Genomic DNA, 10750 nt, shown 5'->3' with positions numbered 1-10750 from the left:
GAGTATACATTTTTCTTAAAAACCTCCACTGATGGTTTTTATAAAAATCAAGAAAACACAAATAAATATTCACGTTCAAGTAACTTGGCGTCATCATTTGTCAGGATAAAAAAATAGACGCCAATATCCACCACAGAGTTAGCGTTAACTTACTCAAATCTTGAAAAGTGTTTTTACAATAAGAAAACATTTCGGCAACGTAAATCTTTTGAAATAATAAACTGGAAATTTAAATCAATTCGTAGATAGAAACTAACTTTTGTTGACGTGAATTTTCTTTCTCTTTTAATCTCGTTAAATAACAAACTGGAACGTAAAATACCAGACACAGATCAGAACACGCAATCAAAACGCCTACCTATATTCGGCTTTATCCGGACGCCTGGCAACGCCGCCCGTATAAGGTCTGGCTATTAAATAACGAGACTGATTACGAAAAAGGGTTTCAATTATAAAAATTAGTCTACATTCGAATTGATCGAAGCAGTGCTGGAAGTCTTCTTTGGTGAGTGCCTTTAGGAGCTGTGCCGTTGTTTGCTTTACCGATTCCATAGACTTAAATCGGGTCCCTTTGGGAGTAGATCTTTTTCTAACCTTTCAAGGAAATCTGATCAGAGCTTTTGGTCAGGAGACAGATGTTTTGGCACCAACTACGCACAGACTCTTGACATGAGTAATTCCTCGTGTAAAATGCTTCTAACCGTTTCTTTATCGGCGTTTATAGCTTCGGAAATCATCCGGATGCTCATTCAACGATCTGCACGCACAATTTGGTTGATTTTGGTCACTGTTGCCGGAGTTGAAACAGTCACAGAGAGATCTGGGCGCTGGTCATCTTCAGTGCTCTCTCGGCCTTCACTAAAGCACTTACACCCCTCAAAAACACGCGCACGAGATAGAGAATTGTTCTCATAGGCCTCTTGCGACAATTTATAGCACTCAGTCGGAGTTTCTTCCAATTTAACAAGAAATTTGGGATTGATAAGTTGCTCTTGTTTTTCGTCAAACTTGGTTTTCGGAACGAGAAAAAAACCGCTACTGCACAAATACTATAATAATGATGGAAACGTGTTTTGGAACGTGCATACACATATATATCTAGATACCCAACGGACTACTCGTTTTTTACTTCACCCTTCTATGGCGCCCTTTAGGCGTGCAGTCTCGATATTTAATAGCCAAATTTCCTATTTCTTGAATTCATCGACATATCTCTCTCAAAGCCAAGTCTATAAACATTTTGTTTCATCTAACACACAAAAAAGTACTAAAACGCAAATCCAGAAAATAAGAACTACACTTTATCGCCTACGGCACTTAAGGAAATGTTTTAAAAAGTATAATTGACAACAATAGTATTGCAAGAATCAAAGTTAATGGGGAATGATAAATATAATGTGTTTATGAAGACGTTTCAAATTCCCATTTGAACCTAAAGTCTGTGATCGCTTTCTCGAGGCAATATCTTATATTTGACGTATTATATTCAACAGGAAATTTCATGTTTCCGTTTTCATTTTTTCCATTTGAACTTTCGATTCAGCTAACGAGGCACTTTTTTCCGTTCTTGTTTTGATGCTGATATATTTCATTCCTAATAAATAGGTTAGATTAGGTACTATAATATATCATGATCTTTTACTGAAACAGACAATTTGGGACTGAATACGTGTTATATATATATATATATATATATATATATATATATATATATATATATATATATATAGCTTAAAAAATTTTTCTATATGAAAGTATGACCTGTTCCTTTTTGGGAGAAACGATTCATTTTTGACGAAAGCAGAACTAAAATTTCATTCATGGTAACGAATCGTCTGTTAATTTTTCATTTCGAATCTACGTATTATTGTCAAAATTTTCAATTTTCATTCCCGTCTATTAATTAAGTTTTGTTTTGATCATATGAGCAAAGATTTGGACTAACTCAATTTTATTTTGTAGAACGTATCCTTTGTGTGAAGAAAGCCCTCGTTCTCAAATAAATTTAATTATATAGGGATTTGCGCATTAAGAAATAGGGTCGATTCAGTCTTCAAGAACACTTTGAGGTATTATTTTAGACCTACGTTGCTTCTTGGAAAATAAATGGGAACGTTGACCGAAATTAATGGGCTTCAACATATTAACTAGTTTTCTGGAGAAAATGTTTTTTTTACGGAATTCTCATCGTTATACTACTCAGTAGGATGTATTGTGCAATTATTGCTCATTTCTGAGTATTGTTTGTAATCATATAAACTTGGCATCTAGATCACAGAAAACAGAAAAGGATGTGCATTGTTTTGAATAATTGAATATTTATGTTGGGATCATCAGAACAAAAACGTGAGTGCTATTTATTCAACTATATTTATTTAATCACATTTTTTCGTATACGAGGATGTTCCCAGAAATACCAGGCCTGTGCTGTAGATTAGATTAATTGTTGGGAAAATACCACTGTATTAGAAAGTACACGCATATGTTTCAAGTTTGAATACGCCAAAAATAGTGAACATTTTCAGTGAACTAGATTTTACTCTGGGTGAGATTACTCCTCTAGAATAAAATATTGGGTAGCAGAGTTTAAACGAGGCCGTAGGCGAAGACCAGCATCGCAGTGGTTGACCAAATGAGGTAACGACTCCAGATATGTACTGGACGATCGTTGACTGAAAGTACGCGAGCTCGCAGACATAGTAAGCATTTCAAAAAGTGCGCTACATCGCATGTCCACTGAAAATTTGGACAAGAGAAATCACACTGGATCAAAAATAGGGCCGTGGAGATATTTCCATCGAGTGTACGGTAATGTTTCACAGAAATAGAACCGAATTTTTGTGCGTTTCATAACCACGGATAAAACATGAAAAGAAGGCAATGATCTTTACATCTGCAGACAAGGTCATGAAGTCGTCTAGCTTATTGCACCGTTTGAGCGAAGAAATCAAACAAAAATTGCCGAATTTAGCTACGAAGAATGTGGCAATGCATCAATGCACACACGCATTTATAAAAAGAGTATAGAACTCATTGTACATCGCTGAGAAAAGTGTATGGATCTAAAAGTAGATTAACTAAATATATTTACTCAAAAACTTTTGTGTTTTCTTTGTTGGGCCAGATACTTCTCGTATTTTGCTCATACCACTGAACAAAGAACCAAGAAAAAGATCTTATATATCCACATTTCTACAATTCAGTACGAAAATTTATGTGATATGTCTTCTTAACTAGTACTGCGTTCTACTTTATTATCTGAGTCTTCTCTGTAGAAATTATGAGGCAAATAGTCATCTACATAATCAGGAATACGATCATTGTATGCAGGAGGTAGAAGATTTTTTGACAGTCAGTGCACAGAGTATTTTTGAAAATATTCCACATTAAACTTTTCGTATTCCGTATTCTTTTTTCATTTTTCATGCGTCTTTTGTTTTTTGTATTTATATTTCCTTCTCCTTCCCTACTCCTCCCAGTTATGACGAAATTTGTGTAGTTGAGAAGGAAATATATTGAAGTGAAAAGACCTAACAGAAGTTAATTTCAATATTAATTATTCATTTTGATTTATGAACCCCATTCTGAACACATAAACAGGCATTCATAGAAAAAGTGTATGATACTATAGTGAATGACATACATCTTCCTCACTTTGTTATATTTGTATGGCCACAGAAAATATTCTCTCCGCCTTCTATAAAACAGACGAAATGAATTTGTAAAAATAAAGGACGACATATTCAATATAGAACTCTAGTTTTCTATTAAACTTTGTCGAAGACTATATCCAACATTTTCTCTCAATTTTTAGGGCTTAAATCAGAAAGATACGACGTTTGGCAGCTAAAACCGTTCGTATTCCCTGAGGCTGAGCTGCGATTGCTTGGTACTCCGCTATCGAAGTTGACCTCTGTTCCTTGTCACTTTCAATACTTATTTCGACATTTTCCGAGAAAATCTCTTCTTCAGACAGTATCTGTGTGACCGAGGAATGGAATTCACATGCACTGTATTCCCTCAAGACGTTAAACCCATTTGCTCTTCATTTACTTCAATCAGGGTAACGGGAAGTTTATGCCCCAGAGATATTACGTTGACGTGCACGACGTACCTGTGCTTGAGTGAAAAATTACATTGAATATGTTTCAGGAAAGTTTTTATGTCACAAAATATATAGTGGGAAAAGTAAGAGGTTCAGATATAGTAATCGCATTTATTAACGTAGTGGAACTTTTAAAAACCTTAAATTCAGCTGGAATTTGTTATTCTAGAACAAGAATAGCTGATGTTTGCAAACTTAATTTTATACACTGAGTATTGAAAGCCCTCTACTATTCAGAAAGTTAAGTATAATATAAAAAAAATCTGTTATAAAAGTTGAAGCTGTCAAAAACAAATACCGTCTAAATTGAATCGGCTGGTCCAAAAAAAACCCAATTAATTTTGGATGGAATTTTCGTATCTGAATTTCCTTATTCCTCTATATATTTTTGACGAAAATCATGACTGATATAAAAAGTTAATCAACTGTATTTGACCATCTATTTCGGTTACTATCTTAAAGTATTTCCAATCATATAGGATATGCAAAGAGTAGTTAAATTAACAAAACATACGATTTTTCAAATGCCTTCTATTGTATCACATTTTTAAATTCTAGGCACTTCAAACTGTACCTAGATTCTTGAAATATTCCAATTTTTGATGAAAAACTATTAGCTTGATATAATTTTATGCGAAATGTATAAAGTGAATTAATGAAAATCCCATAATATATCCCATGAAAAGGATAATAGTTATTCGTGTGATAAGTGTGTAAAGTAGTTTTTGTCGAATGTGAATGACCTACAGGCGGATGGGACAATCACATCCAGTTAGTACGTGTTCTGTAGAGCTGTGAATATTATTTTGGCTCCGTCATTTCATAAAGTGTAATAATAGTTTTCTTTGGATTTTCCGGCAATAAATTTCATGTTGCCACATATGTTTTTCTTTTAATTTTTTCGGGAATACATACTTCAAATTTGGAATATTCACTTTTTGAAGAAAGGTGTAGAAGAATTGCACTAATTATCTGTGTTAGCTAATGGAAAGCGTGAAATAAAGTTACAGCAGTTTCTTTAACGCTTTTTTTACACGCTAACCATTAACAACCGCTTCAAGCGCTACAAACCGGTAAAATACTCCTTCTTCTTCTTTATAGTACGTTAGAACTTAGTCCTGTGTTTGCATCAATGGATGACTAGCTGCAGCTGGGATGATGAAGACCAGCTTTCATACCATCTTGTAGGTGGTCGTCCTGGTGGTCGGGATGTATTCGGTTTTTCTTCCTTTGCAATCTTTGCCAACCTGTCATCTGATATTCGGTCCACGTGGTCTCTCCATTCCCTCCGCCGATTTCTTGCCATCTCACTACATTCTGGATGTCACATTTCATAATATCTCTTTTGTTCAAATACAGTGTGTTCCTATTGATCTCAGCGTTCGCATTTCAGTAGTTCTTAGAAGCCGCTTGTTTATAGTGTTCTCTGCTCTGGTATCTAAGTTATTGCTGGTCTCACACAGGTCTTGTTTATTCTGACTTTGCTTATGGTAGTCATATATTCATTCCGCCAAATTACATCTTTCAGGTGCCCTAATATTAACGACGCATTCGTCGTTTGAGCTTTGACTTCATTCTTTAGATTTCTATTATTCTAGTTCTACACTCTGATCGTATATTGCAAGTTTACATTTCCTCGGTTCTCTGGATTACAATACGAGCAGTATGCACTCGGGTGCACTGCGCATGACTTGACTATAATATACGAGGGTTGTTCAAATATAAACCGGAATTTTGTTATAAAATATTGTATTATCAAGACACAAAACGGAAATATTTCACTCTACATACTTTTTCCCTATCTCCTGAAGCTTCCGGAAGCCTTTTTCGTGAAAATCAAAATTATTTTTATCTCTAGATAGGTTTCACTATGATTTTTAGGAAATTACTATAATTCGGTACATTCACTGTTCATTATTCAGTGAGAAAATCAACTCATCTTGTATCCCTTCGCTTTAACTGGCGCATCATTATTCATCCACTCCATAGACTCCGGATTATAGTGATGTACCCAAGAATCGTCTGTTTTCTCTATCCTCTTCATATCGTAGAAGAAGAGGCAAAATCGCTTCATTTTCTAGCTACTAATAGCCATAACTAATGTTTATATTTTGGAAATTTCCCTGTATGAGACAGTATAAATACATGTGGTACAATATGTAAATAATATGATATCTACATTTCAAATTTTCACATATCAATACTCAACAGTGTTCATCAGTGGACGGGAGCGTATAACTTTGAATCCAAGTACCATAAGAAAATCTACAGTTGTGAGAATAGTTAGTAGATTTGAGGAAACTAGATGTTTTACCGATAAAATTCGTTTACGAAAACCGCTCCTAGAAACTACAGCTTATCCGGGTATAAACAGAAGATGATTCGATCATTAATTGCAATTTGTTTTTGGTCATATTATAAAAAATTCGACTATAAATATTATTGTAAGTGAATTACGATTATAGTTTTGTAATAACAGTGCGTGAATTATATACTAAATATACAATAATTTTCAGCGGATTTCAATATTTCAATTTCAGAGAAGAATCAATATTTAGGTCATATGAAAGCTTCTATACTATATTCTACACTTAAAATGATCGTCAGAAAATAAACAAACATTACTCCTGTTCAAAAAGAAAATAAATTTCCTCTTTGCGTTTGACGAAGCGAAAACTTAACTCCAATTTCTGACAACTTCTCTTGAAAGAAACATTAATCACCTTTCTTTCTGAAGGAGAAATTTGAAGGAAATTATTTTAAATTCATAAGTCCGATTAAGACGACTATCGCTTTCAATCAACTCTATGACAACAGAAAATGAACTACAAATATAAAATGTAAGTTTTTATCGTAACAATATCCCGTTATTAAAAGAATTATCTGAAAATAAAATGATAAAAATTATACACAACGGTTTGCTTCTTATCTATGCTTAAATTTACTGCTTGCCATTACTGCGTGGCACGAAAACTTCTAATATTCGCGTTTGTATGAATTGTTCGATCATATAGGTTTCAAATTCTAGATCCCTTTCATTTGTATTCCATCCACTGTTCTATAATTTCTTTATCTTGTACTGATCACACTCTTTATACTACCTCTACACCGACTCTCACAATATCTGCGTGCGTTTCAATAACCAAGTTATCGTTTTCAGAGTCTGAAAGTAATCTACGAAGACTTTCATTGCTGTTCCTAGTATTATTTACTCAAATTCACTCTACATCTCTTCTATCGATACACTTTGTCATTGATTTTGTCATATTTCTATCTCATACTTCATTCTTCATGTTTTGTTTACCCAATAAGGTTTTTAACATATTTTCGATTCCTTTTGTTCATAAGAACATAATTAAGTATCGATCTTCCATATCTGTATTTGCTTCAGGAGCTCTTTCCTGTACTTTTTTTCTTGTTTTCCACCTGGTTGTTGTACTTACATCTACAGATTTAAAATCAATCCATTGTATTCGACATGTGGTGTATGATTACGTTGAAGGATAACGCTGTACGTTTTTTACTAACTCCTTTGGTTGATTTAAGTAGATATTCACCCCAATCGGGAATATAGGGTAGAAAATGAACGATATCTTCAGGATTACTGGGTTTATCATTACACTTAATAACCAACTACGGTCAAGTTTAATACGTATCAACAGTCCAACTCAGTTTATATTGACCTTTTTGACCTTCGGAATTCATAGCCATAGACATATACTTCACCACCATTATCTCTGGCTATCTTTAATTGTGGGTACAATAGCTTCATTTCTTCGACTTTTTCTTTCGGGTAAACTTCTTAGATCTATATATTTTTGCTACTCCACCTTGATACAACAATCAACTCATCAATTGCTAGTAACAGTATCATCCCCATCATTTCTATAATTTCGTAAGATTTCGTAAGAATGTCGAGCATACTTTCTATTTTTTTTTAAATTCCTCCATTTTTATTATGAGATTATTATCATTATTATTATTATTATTATTATTATTATTATTATTATTATTATTATTATTATTATTATGCGAAAGATTTATGCACTAATCAGCTTAGAGCCGGTTTTATTTACCTATACCGGATACAAAGTATCAAAAGGATTAAGCTCTGCCTTACAGCCTTCTGGATGTCGTCGAAGGTGTTTTTTTGGTAATCCCAGTTTGGCAATGCTATCGTGAGGGGTCTTAGACACGATGCCAGTTGCTAGCATAATAACTGGGACTATTTCCACATTTGTCCTGGTATTTGTTGAGAACGTTATAGTGTTTGGTACAGCTACATCCACAAGAAGGACTGAATTGACTCTTCTATCAACCCCCACGATGTCAGGTCTGTTATTTGTCACCTGTCTACCGGTGATAATGGACCTATCGTAGTAGAGTCTGGAATTGTCGAATTTTCGAGCACCTTCTGCGGCTGGTACTAGTAATACGGTGTATACATATTGAGAAGACCGAACTTGTTGGCCAGTTTCTGGTGGAAGATGTTGCATACTTGGTTATGCCAGTGTAGATAGTCGGTATTAGCTAACACACTACAAGCTGATGGTCTCTGATGTATGTTGGCACTTTCTGAATTTGTCAGATTGAGCGTTCGGTTCCTTGATAATCTTTTGCTTGTAGTTATTCGTGTTAATAACTTGATCCTCGATAGCCATCATGAAGCCTTCGGTTTCTGGAAAGAGATTGCCGCTAGTAAGCCATCTGTTTGAAGCTTCTTTGTCAACATGCGGTTGGTTCAGGTCGTGATGATTTCTACCGTGTAGTGCCTTTCGTGACCACTATTCCAGCTATCAATTTTGTATTTTTTTGCCAATATCGTTTTTATTTTTTGCAGATATGAAATGTGTATTATTTGATTTTTGAATGTTTCTTCAATTTGATATTGGATTTTTGTTGGTTGTGGCCTTAGGACCACCTCAGAGTAGCTTGTCAGCTGAGCCCACTGTCTTTTGTCTTTTAACTCGTGTCTTAGTATGTTGTTGTTATTATTATTATTATTATTACTAGCATAAAAAATGTATGCAACGGTTGATAAAATTAACTTTCATCTACTATTTATCACTATTACTTTTTATTCTTCTTATATTACTTATCAACTAATTTATTGCCCGATCCACATTCCCTACGAGGCTACACGAGACACCGCGATTGAGAGAGTGCGAATGGTCGCTCGCCTCCTCTCGTCTTCACTCGCCTCGTCTCCCTTAGTGTGACGATATGAATATAGAATAAATTGAGAGTGTGAGTAGCTATCACTCTGGGAAGAGCCTGGCGATCTTCTGAATTTTTTCTTCACTGCAGGAAATGTGAATAAAACCTTTGTACGTAATCATTTTAAATGAAGTTTTCACTGCATAACATTGTGATGAATAATATCGACAGCATCAGTTTCACTATTCAATTGTGAGTAAACAGAAGTGAAATTTCAATTTAAAAACTTCCATTTAGAGAAATAAAACCAGCACAAACCGTCTTTTCACATTACTTTCAAACTCGCTCTAATTTGACATTACAAACAAAAGCCTGTTTTACAGTTGGTGGTTAACCCCTTGTGAAATCCGGTGTATTTAATAAACAAAAACATTTTTCTTCTCATAACAGCGCACCGTTACAGACCTGACAAAAGTAATTTTATTTAGGAAGCCAGGATATTGGAAATTTCATCTTAATCTTTTCATTCCAGCTTGTCTGCATTCACAGGGGGATCTACGTACCTTCGCAGCATAAACAATATCTTCTTGTTAGATTAAAAACGAAATGCCAGCTATAGGACGCAGAATAACACGTGACAGGTGTCGGCGAGGAATTACCTTACCATTGTGTAGGGTCTTTTGTTAGAGAAATTTTAATAAGAAACCATTCATTGGGGTTGTATTTGAATACAAGACATAGCAGAAGACGAAGGGATTTGTGAAAAGTCGGAGGCTTTTTTAAATGAATATTAAAGTAGAGGAAACTATACAAGACATACTACATACTTATCTAGACATACAAATCAAGGATAAATCAACAAAATATTATGAACCATCCTCATTATAAGAGACGATTACTAGGATTACTTTTATTCAGGTAAAGTGTCCTTCTTGAAGGTTATAAAATATCTCTTGACCATGCTCTACGTCAGGGATTTCCAAGCCATTTTAGCTAAGAGATCCCTTTTCCCAAAATGAATTGATATCTCAGACCCCAGACCATTAATTAAAAATTTCCATCTCTATTTTTTTTCTATTGTTACAAAATTCTTAACTGTGCGAATTGAGTGAACTCAACATTCTTTAGTCATCAAAATTTATCAAAATAACTACAATAAATCTCAGTAAATATCAAGTGTAATTAATAATTATTAATAAAAGTTCCGTAAGAATACTTATTAGGAATTATTTTTTGAAAAAACATTTAAATCGCAAAGAGAAGATAGAAAAATAAAAAATTCAGTGCGATGGATGAATCTGGTGACTTTCTATCAATCTAGATAAATTCGGTTCAATATTGGTGAGTTGCAGCCTTGCAGCAACGTTCGTTGATTTTCAAACGACCTTTGTTTTGTGAAAATGTTTGTAACCACACTGAAGACTTTTTCGAGTTCCGGTTAGTTAATACGGCTCGATTTTTAGACGTCGTCGACCCCTTGGAAACCGA

Source organism: Diorhabda carinulata, chromosome 9, assembly GCF_026250575.1.
Source record: "Diorhabda carinulata isolate Delta chromosome 9, icDioCari1.1, whole genome shotgun sequence".
Classification (NCBI taxonomy): Eukaryota; Metazoa; Arthropoda; class Insecta; order Coleoptera; family Chrysomelidae; genus Diorhabda; species Diorhabda carinulata.
Note: the sequence above shows the minus strand (reverse complement) of the source record.